Source organism: Herpailurus yagouaroundi, unplaced genomic scaffold, assembly GCF_014898765.1.
Source record: "Herpailurus yagouaroundi ecotype Mexico unplaced genomic scaffold, PumYag 100, whole genome shotgun sequence".
NCBI lineage: Eukaryota > Metazoa > Chordata > Mammalia > Carnivora > Felidae > Herpailurus > Herpailurus yagouaroundi.
In genome coordinates, this window is record NW_024412391.1 from 50,994,115 (window position 1) to 51,012,523 (window position 18,409).

The following is an 18,409-nucleotide window of genomic DNA, read 5'->3' on the forward strand; positions in this document are numbered from 1 at the left end:
CAGATTTATAGTAAACTTTTTGACAGATGTGATAAAAGCTAAAAGGCAAAGGAAAAGCATCTTGAAAATGTAAAAAGGAATTAATTTCCAGACCAGAATACTATGTCCAGCGATAATATCCGCTAAAATGAAGAATACGTTTCCAGAGAACAAAAAGTGAGAGAATTTTCTCATTAGAAGAACTATACTGCAAGAAATACTAATTAGAGTTCTTGGGGCAGAAAGAAATAATCAGTATGAAACAAGGTAACACAGGAGGGAATAAAGAGCAACTGAAGTAAATATGTGGGTGAAATAATAACAAAGTCTTCTTGTGTTGTGTTAATATGTATATGTGTCTGTAAATCTATGCCGATGATAACATAAAAGACAAGAAGGGGGTAAACTGAATTAAAGGGATATGGCTTTAGAATTGTCAAGAGGGCTATAATAGTACCAATTATATTATACTATAATAAATCAAGGATTCATTGTTAAATCTCTATGGTAATCACTAAAGAATGGAAAAAGAATGTGTACCTAATAAGATAAAAACAAATAGTAAGTTTAGTAAATATAAAGCCAAACATGTTTGAAATTATATTAATGCAATTAAATTATTTTTCTTAAAAGAATTCTTAGATTGAATTAGAAAACAAACTATGCTATTTTAAAAAGACTCACTGTGAATACAAGAATATACAATGTTCAAAGGTAAACACACTTTTTATTTTTTTCCCACTGTTTTTTTTTTCTTTTTCTTCCAAGATTTTATTTAAATTCAAGTTAGTTAACATATAGTGTAGTATTGGTTTCAGGGGCTGAGTTTAGTGATTCATCACTTACATACAACATATTTTTTAAGAAAATAGATGCATCCACTAACTAAAATAAAGCTGATACACCTATACTATCAACAGAAATGTAGACTGTAAAGTATGAAGTTCTAGTACAGGTATAAAAAGAGATTTATAAATATCAAAAATGCAATCCACTAGTAACAAGTAATAATTATACATTTATATGTACCTAATAAAAGAATTCCAAAATGCGTAAGTTAAAATTTGACAGGGTACCTGGGTGGCTCCGTTAGTTAAGCGTCCAAGTTCAGCTCAGGTCATGATCTCGCGGTTAGTGAGTTCGAGCCCCACATTGGGCTCTGTGCTGACAGCTCAGAGTATGGACCGGCTTCAGATTCTGCATCTCCCTCTTTCTCTGCCCCTCCCCTACTCATGCCCTCTCTCTCTCTCTCTCTCTCTCTCTCTCTCTCTCTCTCTCAAAAATAAACATTAAAAAATTAAAAAAAAACTGACAAAACTAAAGGGAGACTAACGAACCTATAATTAAGGTGGAAAAAATGTATCCTACTAAATAACTGTAAAACAACATGATTGGTAATCTTGGTTGACCTATATAACACTACACTCACAAAATATTTTAAAAAGTTATTTCTTAAATAAATAACATTATCACATTATACTTCCAACAAGTATTTAAAAAAAAAAAAGGATTGAAAGAATTCAAGGTATTTAAATAAAATCAAACTAAAAAATTAACAATAATTTAATTATTGCCAAACTATTTGGAATTTAAAAAAATATATTTTATAATTTTTAAACTTTTAAAAAATATGCTCTAATCTAGATTGGATTAAGGTAGAATACCTTTAGTGAAAAGTATACAAATCAAAACATACAACTTAATCAAGAAGTGTTTTTTAAAACATGAATACACATGTAACTAGCACCTAAATCAAGCAAGAGAATGCTACCAGAAGCTTCATTGTGCCATACATTTTAGTAATTCAAAGGTCAAAGGTGAAATCGCTGTTGACATTAGATTAAAATTTGAACTAAATAATAAGATATGACCTATCGAAATTTATGGAATGCACTAAAACTAAGCTTAGAAATAGTTTACATCTTACATTTGTATTAGCGAAACAATTCCAGAAAATCAATGATGTATCTTCATTTCATCCAAACTATCTATCTCAAGAAGTATAAAAAATAAAATAGGGAAAGCAACAGAAAAACTTTGATAAAAATGAGTGGAGATATTATGTATGAAATGGAACAAAACATACAATAAAGAAAAAAAGCCAGACACTGGTTCTTTCATGAATTGAAAAAACTGATAAAGTCTTTAACAAAAAGACAAATAAAAGAAAATAAGAGAAATTATCTTCAATATCAAAAATGATAATGGATAATTAAGGCATCATCACTATAGATTATAAAAGTATAAAAAATTATGGCAGGTATTATGCATAGCTTTCTCATAATATTTAACTTACTGAATAAAAAGTGTTCGTCTTTCTTTTCTACTTTTAAAGGATTTTCCCCCCAGCTTTATTGTGGTAGGATTACCAAATAAAAATTGCATATATTTAGGTTGCACAATGTGGTATTTTGACATACATATACATTGTGAAATACTCACCACAATCATATTAATTATCATATCCACCTCTCACACAGTTACTTTTTTTTTGTGATGAGAACTTTTGAGACCTATTTTCTTGGGAAATTTCAAGTATAAAATATATTATTATTAATTATATATCATGCTATACATTAGGTTTCCAGAACTCATTCATCTTGTAATGTAAGTACGTACACCCTGACACATGCCTCTTTTCTTCACCTCGTAGCCCCTGTTAACTATCATCCTATTCTGTTACTATGAGTTTGATGTTTTTACATTTAAATTCATATATAAGTGAGATTATGCAGTATTTGTCTTTCTGTGCTGGCTTATTTCACTTAGCATAATGTCCTACAGGTTCATCCACATTGCTGCAAATGGTGGGATTTCCTTCTTTTTAAGGCTGCATATATATAATATATGTTATTATATATATAATATATATGCAGACATATAATATATGCTATTTTTTGGAGAGAGGACAAAGGCTGATATCTACCACTCTGCAAACTTGCTGATGCCCTTACTTAAAATGAATAAAATTTTTTTTAATTTTTTTTCAACGTTTTTTATTTATTTTTGGGACAGAGAGAGACAGAGCATGAACGGGGGAGGGGCAGAGAGAGAGGGAGACACAGAATCGAAACAGGCTCCAGGCTCCGAGCCATCAGCCCAGAGCCTGACGCGGGGCTTGAACTCACGGACCGCGAGATCGTGACCTGGCCGAAGTCGGACGCTTAACCGACTGCGCCACCCAGGCGCCCCTAAAATGAATAAATTTACAGAAAATACAATCACCAGAATTAACACAACAAGAAAAAGAAAATCTGAAGAGTCCTATATGTATTTGTATAATTAAATTTGTGATTAAAATTTTCCCACAAAGTAATGACTTTTGGTGAATCCTTTCAAACATTTAAAAAGAATAAAATCAATCATACAAAGATAGAAATAGAGGAAACACTTTCTAACCTGTTTATGAGGCCAACTTAAATCTATATACAAAAAAGTTGACAAGGACACTATAAGAAATGAATATTTGGGGTGCCTGGTTCAGTCAATTAAGTGTCCTATTTTAGCTCAGGTCATGATCTCATGGTCTATCAGCTTGAGCCCCAAGTGGGGCTTTGTGCTGATAACTCGGAGCCTGGAGCCTGCTTCGGATCCTGTGTCTCCCTCTCTCTCTGCCCCTCCCTCACTCATGCTCTGTCTCTGTCTCTCAAAAATGAATAAATGTTAAATAATTTTTTTAAAAGAAATGAATATTAAAGGCTAAGCTGTTCCTGAATATAGATGAGAAGTCATAAATATAGTGAAGAGATCCCAGGAAAATATAAAAACAGGGAAGAAATCATGATGAAGTTAGGTTTGGTCGGTGATTAAAGATTACTTTAATATGTGAAAAATTATCAATAAAACTCACCAGCTTCACTATAATGGGAAAAAACAAATAACTGTTTTATTAGTTGCAGAATAAACATTTGATAAAATTACTCTTTCATGATAAAAATTCATAGCAAAAGAGGAAATTAAAAGAGTTTTTTTTAACTGTGGTTGAGTATTAAGCAAAAGTTTATAGCAAATATTATGTTTAATAATCACATATTAAAAGTTACCTGACAAATCTAAACATAAAGCTTTTACTAAACCCTGTATACTATGGCAATTAAGTTTAAAATATTCAAAAAGAAAATCCAATATTTATGGATAATATCTTTTTTAAATGTTTATTTATTTATTTTGAGAGAGAGAGAGTGAGAGCAGGAGAGGGACAGAGAGAGAGAGAGAGAGAGAGAGAGAGAGAGAGAGAGGCAGGATTCCAAGCAGACTCTGTGATGTCAGCATAGAATCTGACACATAGGACTCAGACTCACCAAGTGAGATCATGACCTGAGCCAAAATCAAGAGTCAAACCCTTAATCAACTGAGCCACCCAGGCACCTCAATAACATATTTTTAATGTAGAAAATGCAAAAGGAAATAGTGTTAGAATTTATACCTAAACTTAGCAAATCCCCAGTGAAAGGGTCTATATAAAGTCAACTGTGTTCTGTTTACTAGCAATAATCTGAAAATGAAACTTAGAAATGATACCATTTTGCTTCTAGTTCTGGAAGAACAGAGTAGACATATTTTACCCTATTTTATCCTGCTTAGGTATATATATATAAACTTTGGAAAAATATATGAAACAAACATTAGAGGACTTAGAAATATGATGAAAAAGAAGGTTGGGCTCTTTTGAGACCCCAGGACTCAGGAGTGAGTTTCCTATTTTGTGCTGGTTTGTTATTATTTGTTAATTTCTTGGGTTTTTTCCTCCTACATATCCCAGTTTAGTTGATAAAGAGGTTTTTTGCAGCCTAGCTATACCATAGGCACTAACCAAAAATACACACACACACGCGCGCGCGCGCGCGCACGCGCTATGCTTTTTTAAAGTTCTACCTGTAAGGCTGGTAGACGTTCAGCCCTGGAAGGACTAAGTTTTGACTACACCTGCTCTTCGCTGTCTAAAGTGAGCAGAACTCTGACTTCCACTTCACCTGTACAGTGAAGAGATAGTTTTGTCTCCTGGTTGGTGGGCATGTATAGAGGCTTTATGTGTAAACAGACTTACCACCATTCCAAGATGGCAGTAAGGAGACAGTTTCCTTCTCAACCAATGAATGGGCATGCAGAGAGGCTGTTAAGGGCAGACCCTGACTACAATCACATATAAACATTAAGGATAGCTGGGGTTCTATATCTTGCTGGCCAGGGGTTATCTGCAGAGATTATTTGTGTGAATACAGCCCAGATTACCATCCTGGTTTGTCAGTGATGAGCTTTAAATAGAAACCTAAGTCTCATAATAATACTGAAAATGTCCAGGATACAATAAAAAGAAAATAGTTCATCATACATCAAACATCAATTCAAATAAAGAAGGACAATCAACAGATACCAACATTGAGATGGCACAGATGATCTGACAAGGATTTTTAAATGCTACCAGAAAAATAATTCAATGAAAATTTATGAACACTCTTGAAACATAGGAAAAAATAGAAATCCTCACAAAAGAAAGAACAGATATAAAGAGCAAGCAAATAAAAATTTAAGAACTAAAAGCATTATAACCACAAAGTTTTTTAGAACTCACTTGGAGGAATCAAGAGGAAAGGAAAAAATTAGTAAACTTGAAGATACATCAATAAAAATTATTCAGTCTGAAAAACAGAGAGAAGATAGAGTAAAACAAATGGATAGAACCTCAAGGATGTGTTTAAGAAGAAAAAACAATCTTACCTCTAGATCAGCAGAATCCCAAAAGGTGGAAGTATGGAGCTGAAAAAAATATCAAATAATATCAAATTTAGCAGAAGACATAAAACTCTAAATTCAAGAGGGTGAGTGAACCCCACAGAGGATAAATAATGATGATGATAATAATAATAATAATAGCCACTGCCAGACACATGAAAACCCCCAAAAATTAAAAACAAAGAAATAAACTTAAAATAGGCTGAAGAAAAACAATGCATTACTTATCATGCCTAAAATATTCAAAGAATTCACACAAATCAATGAAAAAAAGCAACTCAAAAGTGTCTTGAAATTTAAATTGATGTGTCAACAACAAAAGATCATATTCAAATAACTGATAAATACATGCAAAAGTATACATGCTTAGTAGTGATGAGAAAGATGCCAATGCATCTTTTAAGATGGCCAAATTAAGGGAAGCCTGGGTAGTTCAGTTGGTTAAGCGTCCCACTCTTGATTTCAGCTCAGGTCAGGATCTCACAGTTCATCCATCGGGCTATGCACTGCCAGCACAGAGCCTGCTTGGGATTCTCTGTCTCCCTCTCTCACTGACTCTTCTCCACTTGCGCTCTCTCTCTCTCTCTCTCTCTCTCTCTCTCTCTCTGTCTTTCAACATAAATAAATAGAACATCTAAAATAATAATTAATAAAATAAATAAAAATGGCCAAATTAAATATTGAAATTGAGGAATGTTGGTAAGTTGGTGCAGAAATTAAAACTCTCATACACTGTCACTGTTAGTGGTCATTGGTACAGCATGGAAAACTGCATATTTCACAACCCTGTCATTTACCCCTTTGTATATATCTAACAGGTATATACCCACCTGTCACCAAAGAACACGCAAAAGAAAGCTCATAGCAGCACTACTTTTAACACCTCAAAACTTCACACAACTTACATCTCTATCAAATGATTAAGTAAATTGTGGCATACTAATTGAACAGAGTTCTATACGGAAATGAAAAAGAACAACTTGTTGCTGCATACGACAACTATACATCCCACAAACACAATGGCAGCCAAAAGAAGCCTGCCAGACATCAAAGTATAAGCTGTATTTTGTCATTTCTATAAAGTTCAAAACCAGATAAAAATAATCTATTGTGCCGTGTGGGCTTCTGAAGTATGGTAATATTCTCTTTCTTCATCAGAGTGCTTGTAAAGTGGCTGGATTCACTACACCAGGGTTCACTTCACTGAGTTTACTTTATACTTTATGTATACTTGAAGTTATCCTTACTTGCTCACAAAATTATCAATCAATCTCTAACAGCAATTTCAAAGTTTCAGAACTGAAGTATTGACAAATCAGTGTGTTAGGTTATGAAAGGAGGAATAAAATATTAGATGTGCTGAAAGATGGAAAGGTTTATAAATTTTTTTTTCTATTTCAACTTTAACAATTTTTAAGAAAAATATCAAGGAAGATATTAATGTTACCGGGTTAAACAATTAACCAATGTTCTAGTTAAGTAAGTTTTATCACTTAGGTTGATTCTTAGAATTCCCTTTTGGAGAAACTCTAATATCACTCAATCTGTGTCAAAACACTTGGAATTAAGGCTTGACTTTTTAAATTTTATGACAAGTCATTTGCTGGCCATATGAAGACAGGTTTGTCAGTATTTTTTGATGATCTAACAAGAGGTGAATGTGACATCTTTGTGAACTGATATTCATCATTATCTCGATTACTTTTTCTAATGAATTTTTAAAATTGCCATATATTTCAGAAATATTCCACAGGCAGAAATCTTCATCAAAATAAATTCAGTGTTTGTTAAGAAAAGAAGAGAATACTACTATTTTCAGAACACATACTACAGCCAAAATTGCTCAGCGTGAAGGCAGCATGTGTTGTTTTCTCTGGACTGAGTTGGGATTTAACCGAAATTCTCCCTGATGTTTTCCTGTATTTCTTTTTTTTAATGTTTTACTTATTTTTGACAGAGAAAGAGCGACATAGTGCAAGCTAGGAAGGGGCAGAGAGGGGAGAGGGAGACACAGAGTCTGAAGCAGGCTCCAGGCTCTGAGCTGTCAGCACAGAGCCCAATGTGGGGCTTGAACCCACGAACGATGAGATCATGACCTGAGCTGAAGTTGGATGCGTAACTCACTGAGCCACCCAGGCACCCCTGCTATATTTCAATATTAACATTAAAATGCAGTCAAATGTTACTTTCAAAAATTTATATTCAGTTTTCATTTAGACCAGTGCAATATTTTTTTTTATTTTCTTGCCAATACTTTTAATATAGACATTTTTTCCCTCAAAGCAATATACATACATAGTTCAAAAAATCAAATAGTATTACAGAGGCTATAGGGGGAAATAGAAGCCTCCTGTCTCATTGTACATTACCCCAGTTCCTGCTTTCAACTCTTTTAGCCAGCATTTATTTCTTACCAGATTTTTTTTTAATGTTTATTTATTTTGAGAGAGACAGACAAACAGAGAGCATGAGCAGGGGAGGGACAGAGAGAGGGAAACACAGAATCTGACGCAGGCTCCAGGCTCTGACCTGTCAGCACAGAGCCTGATGTGGGGCTCAAACCCACAAACCGGGAGATCATGACCTAAGCCGAAGTCAGACGTTCCACTGACTGAGCCACTCAGGTGCCCCTAGCATTTATTTCTATATTTCTAAACCACATAATGTTGTTACTTTTTTTTTTTCATTTTAGCTATAACTTGATTTCCCCTAGTGTAGAAAACGGTCAATTATTTCTTAACCCAACTTCAGCACATTTTTCTCCATGATAGCACAATTCATAATTTTTTTTTTCACTCAGATTCAAACTCATCAAGAAATCCCCGAGTTTGGTTCTTAGATGGTTCTCCTCTTCTCAGCATTATCTCATGTCTTGTTTCTTCTTTCTGCTCTCTCCCATACAGATGCTGATATCCTGAAGGTCTTGTGGCTTTTGGTGGGTTATCACCACCTGCTTGTAATTGGGGTCTTTAGAGTTTGTAGGAAAACTTCTTACCCAGTTTTGTTATGAATGTACACGGATTAGGGAGTTTGCATTGTCATTGCTCTGTCTGTTTTTACATGGTGATCTGGAAAGATACAAAATCTCTTCTGCCATTTACACCACCATGCCATCTGTCCAGTACCCTTAGACTTACATACAAAGCTGAGATAATAACACATGTTCCTACTTAATAACCATATAATAATTAACCTAGAAGATCATAAGTAACAATAAATACTGTTATTAAGGGAAACATAGGCTAAATTGCCAAAATGGACCTTTATATAACAAAAAGGAACTTTTCCCAATGAAGACTTATGTGATTATCACAGCCAAAGTAAGGTTTTTTTCAACATAATTCATCTTCTGGAATTTACCACATGATGACTTGGAAAATTGTCACATACAGACATTTTATCTTCTCTCAATTGTATGCTCATGTACTGCAGTGACTGTGTGTTCTTCATTATCATACTGACCCCCTAGCACTAAGGAAAAGTGGTACTAATGCTGATCAGTAAATATTTGTTGAATGAGGTCACAAATACATGAACACATGAGTTGATTAAAAATGATTTTTCTTTGATTAATAGAAAATTCTCACATATCTATAGACAGGTTACCTATATGTCTTGGAGTTAGCTTGTGTGAAAATTCAAAAGTATGTCAGTGAAATATTTGCTTTATTGATATATGACCTCCTCTCTTCTCTAAATACAGAGATTCCCAAACAACTGGATAAATAGTATGTGTCAGAGAAGAATTAAGAGAGGTACTTTATTGGAGTACTCTATTTTCTTCCTGGAGACAATCATAGAATAAGATTGACTTTGAAATTAGACTGTAGGGGCGCCTGGGTGGCTCAGTTGAGCGTCCGACTTCAGCTCAGGTCATGATCTCACAGTCCGTGGGTTCGAGCCCCGCGTCGGGCTCTGTGCTGACCTCTCAGAGCCTGGAGCCTGTTTCAGATTCTGTGTCTCCCTCTCTCTCTGCCCCTCCCCCACTTGCACTCTGTCTCTCTCTGTCTCAAAAATAAATAAACATTAAAAAAAAAAAAAGAAATTAGATTGTGGAAGCAGGCTCCTTTCCAGTTCGTCCCGTGTCAGATCTTCACAATGTGGCTGTATTATTCTGTTCAAAGTGAATTCTTACCCCATCAAATACACACATAATAACATATATGTCTAAAATGTTACCCTTACTGGCTGAGATAAATTAATTTCCCATTGTGTAATGTTTTAGATTGATCACTTCTTCCTTGTGATCAAAGGATGACTGCTAAGTACCATCCTTAATTTGAAAATTGAGTAGTTTATTATTCTGCATACTCATTGGACAGGCTAAAATAAAGAAAAAAGAAAAGGAAGCACCTGGACTCTCAGGGAAAGGTCGATGATGCCTGCTGTATAAAGGATATGGTATCTAAATGCACCCATTTATCATGATCGAAACATTTCAAGGAATTTGGAAACAGAGAGTATGGCAACCATAAATGGCCCTAGGACGCATTTGGTAAAAAATATATATATCTCATGTTTTGAGGCCCAGAATGATTAAATAATTAAAGCCAAAATTTCACATGGAGGCTGAAGTGAAACTAGAATCTAGACCTGTTGTTCAACTTTTTTCCCCTTCATTTTCTGAATTTGTCCCATAGCAAATATGTTTTGATTAAACTTCTGGTCTAAATTATTCATGCCTGAAAACCAGACATGGAATATTCCAGAAAAAAAAAAATCTTCTACAGCGGTCAGATAACAAAAAGTGTGATAAAGCCCACTGAGTTTGAAAAGAATGCTCAGTAATTGAGAGGTGATATGCTCTTGACCTGTGCCATCTATGCCTCCCACTTTGTTCTAAATTATAAAACTCAACATCTCCCTGAAATGTTCCAACTGTTGGACAGAAAATTCTACTAATTATAATTCTCAAATGGCATCACTTACGGTTATCTTTATCACGCTTATTCCCAAAACACAGCAAGTAATTCTATCATCCCTGGGTCCAGGCATATAGTTAGACAGCAGTAGTTGGTTACAGTTCATATGTATTTTCTCTTGATTTTTATCACTTCTTTTAACAGATGTTTTATATATGTAGCATAAACCTCATGAGTTTGAAATCTAAAAAGACAGATTCTTTCAGCTTTAAAAACAATTATCATTCCACTCATAAAGATCATGTTTATTTGGCATACTTGCGACCACTAAAAAAAAAAAAATAAAAATGCTATTTTGATGGAGAATACTTACTTTTAAAATCCTGACTAAAGTTTAAAATTTACAACACCGCTAAAATATTATTCTCTATTTTAAGGTAAATTATTAAGCTGGACAATTTATGTTATTAAAATATTGCATGAATGAAATGATCTATGGTTCATCATGGTTTTATTTGCTTTTCTTAACCAAATCTTAAAATGTTTCTTTAACTCAGTTCTATTTTAGAATTGACCATATTATTTTTATAGCTTAGAATTAAAAACAATAAATATACCTTTCTTGATAAAGATTAATTTTGAGTTTACATCATTTTCCTTTTCTCTTTTTTTCTTATTTTTAATTTTTTTTCATTCATACCTGATTCACTTAAATTCAAAAAGTAAATAAAGTGAACATTACAATTTACACTATTCTCACTTTCCAAATTTCCTGCCTATAAACAACAATTAATATTTTTGTAGGTATACTTAAATATTGTAATCATAAGCAAACATGTATGACTCTTCCCTACAAATGGGATCCTACTATACATGAATCTATAACTTGATAATCCACTTATATCTACTTTGAGGACATATTTATTGGAGTGACCTCATTTTTTTATTTCAACACCAGGCGTACTTTAAACTCGAATTCAACTGCAGCTAAATGTAAGCTGTTGAATATACTTGTATGAGAAGAACGTGGTACTGAGGCTAGTATATGAGCAATTAGAAGTTTCACTTTAGTTGACCATACTTTCCATTTTGGAAAACTGACTGGATTTGGAATAATGATGGTTAAAAAGATCACTTTACATCATAAACACTAATCCCAAACTATCTCTTTCCCAAATATAAATTGATGTATTTTATGTTTTAACTGTGTTCCCTTTTGAAAAATTTCCTGTGGTTCTTCAGATAATATTAACTTCATCACTAAAATCTGAGACCCAGTCAATGGTTTACTACAATCAGAAATGGAGCTCACAGGGCCACCTGGATGGCTCAGTCAATTGAGCCTCCAGCCCTTGATTTTGCCTCAGGTCATGATCTCATGGTTCATGGGATTGAGCTCTGTATCAAGCTCTGTGCTGATAGCACAGAGCCTGCTTAGGATTCTCTCTCTCTCCCTGCCCCTCCCCCACTTGGTTGCACTCTCTCTCTCTCTCTCTCTCTCTCTCTCTCTCAACAAATAAAATTTAAAAAAAAGAAAGAAATGTAGCTCACAAAAACATAGGAGACACTGATAAAAGAAAATCCAGTGAAGAATACTTCCATCTTTCAGAGTTGTGGGAAATATTTTACCTTAGTATATTTGTCAGGGAAAAAAAGGAGGTAAAAGAAAATCAGATTAGTACCATTAGGCTTTAGTACATGGACCAAATGGTGTGCTTTAGCACTCTTTTCACTTCTATTGTGAGGATAATTTGTTAATAGCCATATAATCTGGCGAGTACTTAATGGTTGGCATGATGAAAATGCTGGGCTTCTTTATAGAGATTATTGAGCTCTGAAAAGTGATGCAGAAACTGTGAAAAGAGTTTCACAGCCAGGAACTCACCATTCTCATTTGAAAAGCTACCTCATATTTTTATTTTTTTAAACCTAACTAACCTTATTATATACCCCTTTTGTAAATAGTTGTTTTCATGTCATGCAGCTAAATGAAAGCTCACCAGGTTAAAATGGAAAATTAAGGAAAATCATATTTTCTCATCATATAGATGTCCTCAGAATGCCCAATCTCATTTAGAATATTTTTTAGTGTATGTAAAAAATGTACTCCGGCAATTATTTTTAAAAGATAGAACATTCCAGAAATCCCTGGGTAGAGATCATGTTATTAACCAATTGGTGCAATATATACAAGAGACATGGGATTATTTGTATAAAAACTTACAGCCAAAGAATTTATGGCAGTAATATAAACTCATGAATGTCCTGTTCTGCCGGGGGAATTCTCTGCAGTAGCTAGATGACTGATGATGTGGCAGAGTGCGATAACAAGTACAGCTGCTTCTATAATAAAGAAATCATAACAAGCTAAAGAATAAATCCTCCATAAGAAATCGCTTAAAGTGACAATCCAGTTTACTTGTTTTCCTGTAATGGGATTCTATCATCTACTTTTTCCATCCAATGTACAAATCAAGCATACAATACTTCTGGTTCTGGGTCTTCAAATGCTGTCGACAAGATAATTTTATAAATGTAGCATTTTAAAAAATTTATTTTATTTTTTACTTTTAGAGAGAGAAAGAGAGCACAGCAGGGGAAGGGCAGAGAGAGAGGGAAAGAATCTTAAGCAGGCTCCCTCCTCTGCACAGACACTGACGTGGGGCTCGATCCCACAATCCTGGGATCATGACCTGAGCTGAAATCAAGAGTTGGGTGCTTAACCCACTGAGCCACCCAGGCACCCCTAAAGATAGCATTTTAAGGTAACTTTACAAACTAATAATATAAACTGAAGAAAACTGCATCCAATATGGGGGTCTGTGACAAGTATGCTCAAGGAAATCATTTTCAGATAAAAATCAGAAAAATGCATCATTAGTAATGGAAGGATCCATGTTTCTTGAGTTTGCTAGAAAGACTAAAGACTCCATATCACTTTGGGGGATCCCAGGATATGAAATGTTTTGAATCTTTAAAGTTATGAATGAAAACCATTTTCATAAAAACATCTTATGAACATAAAACTAGGGAATATTATGTATATAATTATAATAATACTTATATATACAATATAATAATTTATAATTATATAATATACATATAATTATAATTATATATAATAGTATATTATGAATAATATATACACATTCTGACTTTTTAAAGATCTTAGGCTGGCTATAAAGAAAGAATATTTAAATATTCCCTAGAAGATCTGAGTGGTTAGTATTTGACTTTCCACAAATAACAGGGCAAATACCATCTCTTCAAGTATATTTAATTTAAGGTTAATTTAAAGTTTAATCCCGAGGGAGACTTACACAAACATTTTTTTCATAACTGTCAAGGTATGCTTGGGTAGGGTAAGAATTAAAATGTTACTAGTAATTTTACCTGGCCTCAGTTATGATACACTAATGACTAAGACTTGAGCATAGCAATGTGATACTGCCTAAACCAAGGGGAAAAAAATCGCAGAGGTTACAGCAGTAGAGGCTGGAGTGCTCAGTAAAGGTGCCGACTTCTGAACAGAGGGTGAAGGCAGTCTTTCATACCTACATCAGTAATAGATGCTCCTGTGGAGGCAGGATGAGAATGGTTGCACAAAACTTACTCCTCAGAGATGTTAAAAGTACTTATGTTACTATATGTTAACAATAACCTTTACTTTTAGATAATTTTTCAGCATCCTCACTGAATTGAAATGCTACCCTATTCAAAGCAATTGGATTTTACTAGGCTATGCATTAGTTTGGCACCTACACATACATGCAACTTTCTGAAGCTTAAGATATATGTGATACAAATTGTTAACCATATACTGCAGTTTGCTAAGGTCCTACTTTCTAATTGTTGTCTTGACATAACTATTACGAGTATCCCTTTTACTCTCAGACACCACTGGATGATTAAATCATGGTGTGAAAACATGCTTGGATATTTTTTGTCCCTTTATACTTATCTGGCTTTTCATTTCAGAATTCCAGAAACTTGCTTGTAAGGCTGTAGTCTTTGGTATATACAAAATGCTCGTAGAAAACAAGAGTCATTTAAGCCATGGTAGTACGTGTTAACAATTCCATGTTAATAGTAAAAAACCTAACTGTAAATATGATGTAAAATAAGATAAAGGAGGGGTGCCTAGGTGGCTCAGTCAGTTAAGTGTCTGACTTTGGCTCAGGTCATGATCTCACAGTTCATGAGTTCAAGCCCCATGTTGGGATCTGTGCTGATAGCAAGAAGCCTGTTTCAGATTGTCTGTCTCCCTCTCTCTGTCCCTCCCCCCTCTCAAAAATAAACAAACATTATGAAATCAGGTAAGGGAGTCAGGAAATCTCAGAAACAGGTGTACAAGCTGTTGGGTTATCACACACAAACACACACATACACATGCACACACACATGAACACATGATGAGAATAGAAAATGTTCCCTTCTCTAAGTATCAACTCCCCAACAAGATCAATTTAGGTAAAACAAAACAAAACAAAACAAAACAAAAAACAACTTCTGAGGAAATGTTTCAATATATTCTGAATCATATTTTTAGAGCCTTAGACCAATTGACCTTAGAGAATAATCTCTTCCTATAATACTGAGAAAAGAGATTTGAGTGATTTTTCTTAGTCAATGGTCAAAGCCTCTGAACACAGAATGTTTGTGGTACATTTTCCATATACAGTAAGTGCTAAATGTGTGATGAATGAATGAATGACTGAATGAATGCTGTATGGATAACATTTTTATCCTATATCTCCATTTTAAACTTATACTTTTTCCCAAAAAGAAAATACTGTAAAGTAAGGATTGGTCCCATATTTCTTTGTTATAATGTAAATTAAACTTCCTTTGGACTTACTGTATATTAATCTTAAAATGATGATACTTGAATCATCAGTATGCTGAAAATACTGATGCTTGAGATCAAGTTACAGAACACAGGAGGAAAATGAGGAGATAGACTACAATAATCAACTGCTTAGAGCTAAGTATCATCCTAAATACAACAAATGTTCAAAATTAAAGAAAACATGTACAAAGACTATTCTATTTTTGCTGATGTTCTATTTTTCCATTTAAGTTAATTATTGCCTTCTACCTTCAAAATTTGCCTATAACTAGTCCTTTAGAATCACTTTAAAAATTCACTTATTTCTGAAGAGGTGTTAAAATCAGTAGCTTGTCAACTCATTTATTTAATGTCTTCAAGAGCTATAAAGGAACCCCCTAATTTACTAGAAGAATTCAGACCAAGTTGCTAGTCTCTATTTGTTTTCTTTTACTGGCAAGTAATAATATAAATTGTAAGCAAGCTAATGCAATCTTAAAATTGAATCTCTATATGCCCTATGATTTACTAGCTAATATAATATCATCTCTTGTAGTCAAATTTTACAAATAGGGTGGCAAGTAGTCTTTATATTTGAGTGGGAGTAAAAGTAAAATTACCCCCATTCTCTACTGCCTTTCCCTTCATGGACTTAGAGATATTATGTGTTTTAAATAAATGATCATGGTTGAATTAAAACTAGGCTGCCCCTTTCCAATAAACTGGGTTTTATTACAGGACAGGGAATTTAAACTCTTATTTGGTTTGTGAAGTCTGGCTTGAGATTTTTCACTTTTGCTTTAGTTATGTTTTGGTTTGGAGTGTTGGTTTATTTCATGCTTCATTTTTCTGTGTTTACCAGCTGAAAAGCTTGATTCATAATGAAATATTTGTAAGCATATGCACAGTACCAAGGGTTTTACTAGGTGGCTGCCATGGTCTGCATGCAAAAAGGTCAAAGATAAAATGAGCATTTTGAAGAACATTTCTTGGCATGGAAATGGAGGTTAATGAGGAAATGTGTTTCAACAATGATAATATGAATGCTTTGCATTTATATAGCTCCTTTTCTTAGAATGCTCAGAACACTTAACCTCTGACTCAATTTCCTGATACTTGTCATTTGAGTGGTTTTTACAAAGCTAAGAAAGATAAAAGAGAGATGCTCCAAATTTACTATTTTTCAGACATCAATAAGAGCAACCATGAGTCTCAGGGTCTAAGAAGCTATCAGGTATGACACATAAATTGGTTTGTGGATTCAAATTTTTTTCCATTTACAGACATAACGCTTGGATCTATGATCAAATTAGAAATGCTATTCTAGGTATGGTTGTGTTAGGTCAGTAAGGATGAGGAGCCTCCTAAAAGTGCTCAGATGCCTGAAGAACAAAAGGATATAGGCTGGTTATTCAGTTCAGACTTCACCAATGGGAGCCTCAGTTTCCTTATCTAGTTTTCTGGTAATTTTTCTTTGTTCCCAACCCCAAAAGGCGAAGTCTTCTTATAATGTTTCACACATGTGTACATCAAGACTGTATGAATAGTTTCAAGAAACAAAACTCATACTGCAGCCAAATTCCCCAGAAACCATGAACCCATAAAGAGCATTCGTTTGCAGCCAAAAGAAAATCCATCTAGCCTCAAAATTAACTGTTCAGTTGTCCATTTTCTCATTGTGCCACAAATAAATATTTGATGAAATTAAAACTATATATTTTTTTCTACTTAGTACTTGGAAAGGCCAATCAAAATCTTGAGAAGGAAGGGAAGTCATTTAAATAGGCAATTTTTAAAAGATGCTTAAAAAAAAGATGCACAAAGAACTCCTTTTAGAAAAACCGTTAATAATGCCTCTTGGAACCTCTGAGTAAAAGGCAATGCTCTTGCAAACTCATCACCTTAGATGGAAAAGGTTAAAGTAATTTCACAGGAGCACACTAAGAAGTCATGGTAAGATGAGGGGTAAAGAGGCATCTTAGCTCCCACGCCTGCTTTCCAACAGTCATATTCTCTCCCAAGAGTACAGAAAAAGCACCTGACCGTTATCTTTTTCCCAAACAGCTTTATTACACCATTATGCACTTTTTTTTCATGATTGGAACGAAAGATATTTCCTACCAAGGACAACTCTGCTTATAATTAACCTTTGGGACTTATATTTTTATGTTAATGTTAATGTTAAAAATCCTCTGCCAAAGGATCACAGGAGTATAGAAGTTGGGAGTGAATTCCCACCCTAGCTAATCTAAACGTAAGAAGTCGTTCCTTACCTCCTCTTGGGGCAAGGAAGTACACTATTGCCATGACCCAAAGGTCTTCTATTTTATTTCAATTTCTCTAGGTAATTCTGTACTTGATCCATGTTCACAATACAGATGGAAGGATTGGGAATACAGGATTATGTTTATTAGCAAAAGGTCTATAAAAGGCAAAGTGCACTTTTTTTTAAATTTTGGTATTGTAGATCACATGTGCAAAAAGAAATGATGGTTCTCTTTAATGTGACATTAGATTTCTTAAAAGTTCTTTCTTTGAAATTAATCTTCTTACGCAAATTTAGTTGCACAAATTCTGTTTTCATATTAACAGACTATGCAACAGATTGAAATTTAAAGAGCAATAAAATGGAACCTTAAATTTAAGGAATGTTTGAAACTGCTACTGGTGCAAGCCAAAGCTTATAAAATAGCAGAAAAGCATGGACAGACTGATCTGCAGGGAGCATCATTGACTGAAAAGTTCAGTATAGCAATTTTCTATCTACTGCAGGGGTCGCAGTACCGGGTCCATGGGACAAATATGGCCCACCTGCCTCCTATATTTGTAAATAAAGTGCTATTGGAACATAGTAACACATTAGCTTCCATATTTCCATGGCTGCTGTCTTCCTTACAACAGTGTTGAGCAGTCACAACAGAGACCCTATGGTGCACGAAGCTGTGAAATTCCACTATTTGACCCTTCACAGAAAAAGTTTGTCAACCCAATCTATAGACCAGTTGTT

At 34.1% G+C, this 18,409-nt stretch overlaps 1 long non-coding RNA gene across 1 annotated transcript in view; it reads right to left on the reverse strand.

Moving 5' to 3' along the window:
- Nucleotides 1-5,701: 5,701 nt before the first annotated feature.
- The window catches only part of LOC121028101 (uncharacterized), a 55,879-nt gene continuing 43,171 nt past the window's right edge, over nt 5,702-18,409 (reverse strand). Inside the window, exon 3 of the long non-coding RNA XR_005789070.1 lies at nt 5,702-5,736. This is a non-coding gene — a long non-coding RNA (uncharacterized LOC121028101). The remainder of the gene's footprint in view (nt 5,737-18,409) is intronic.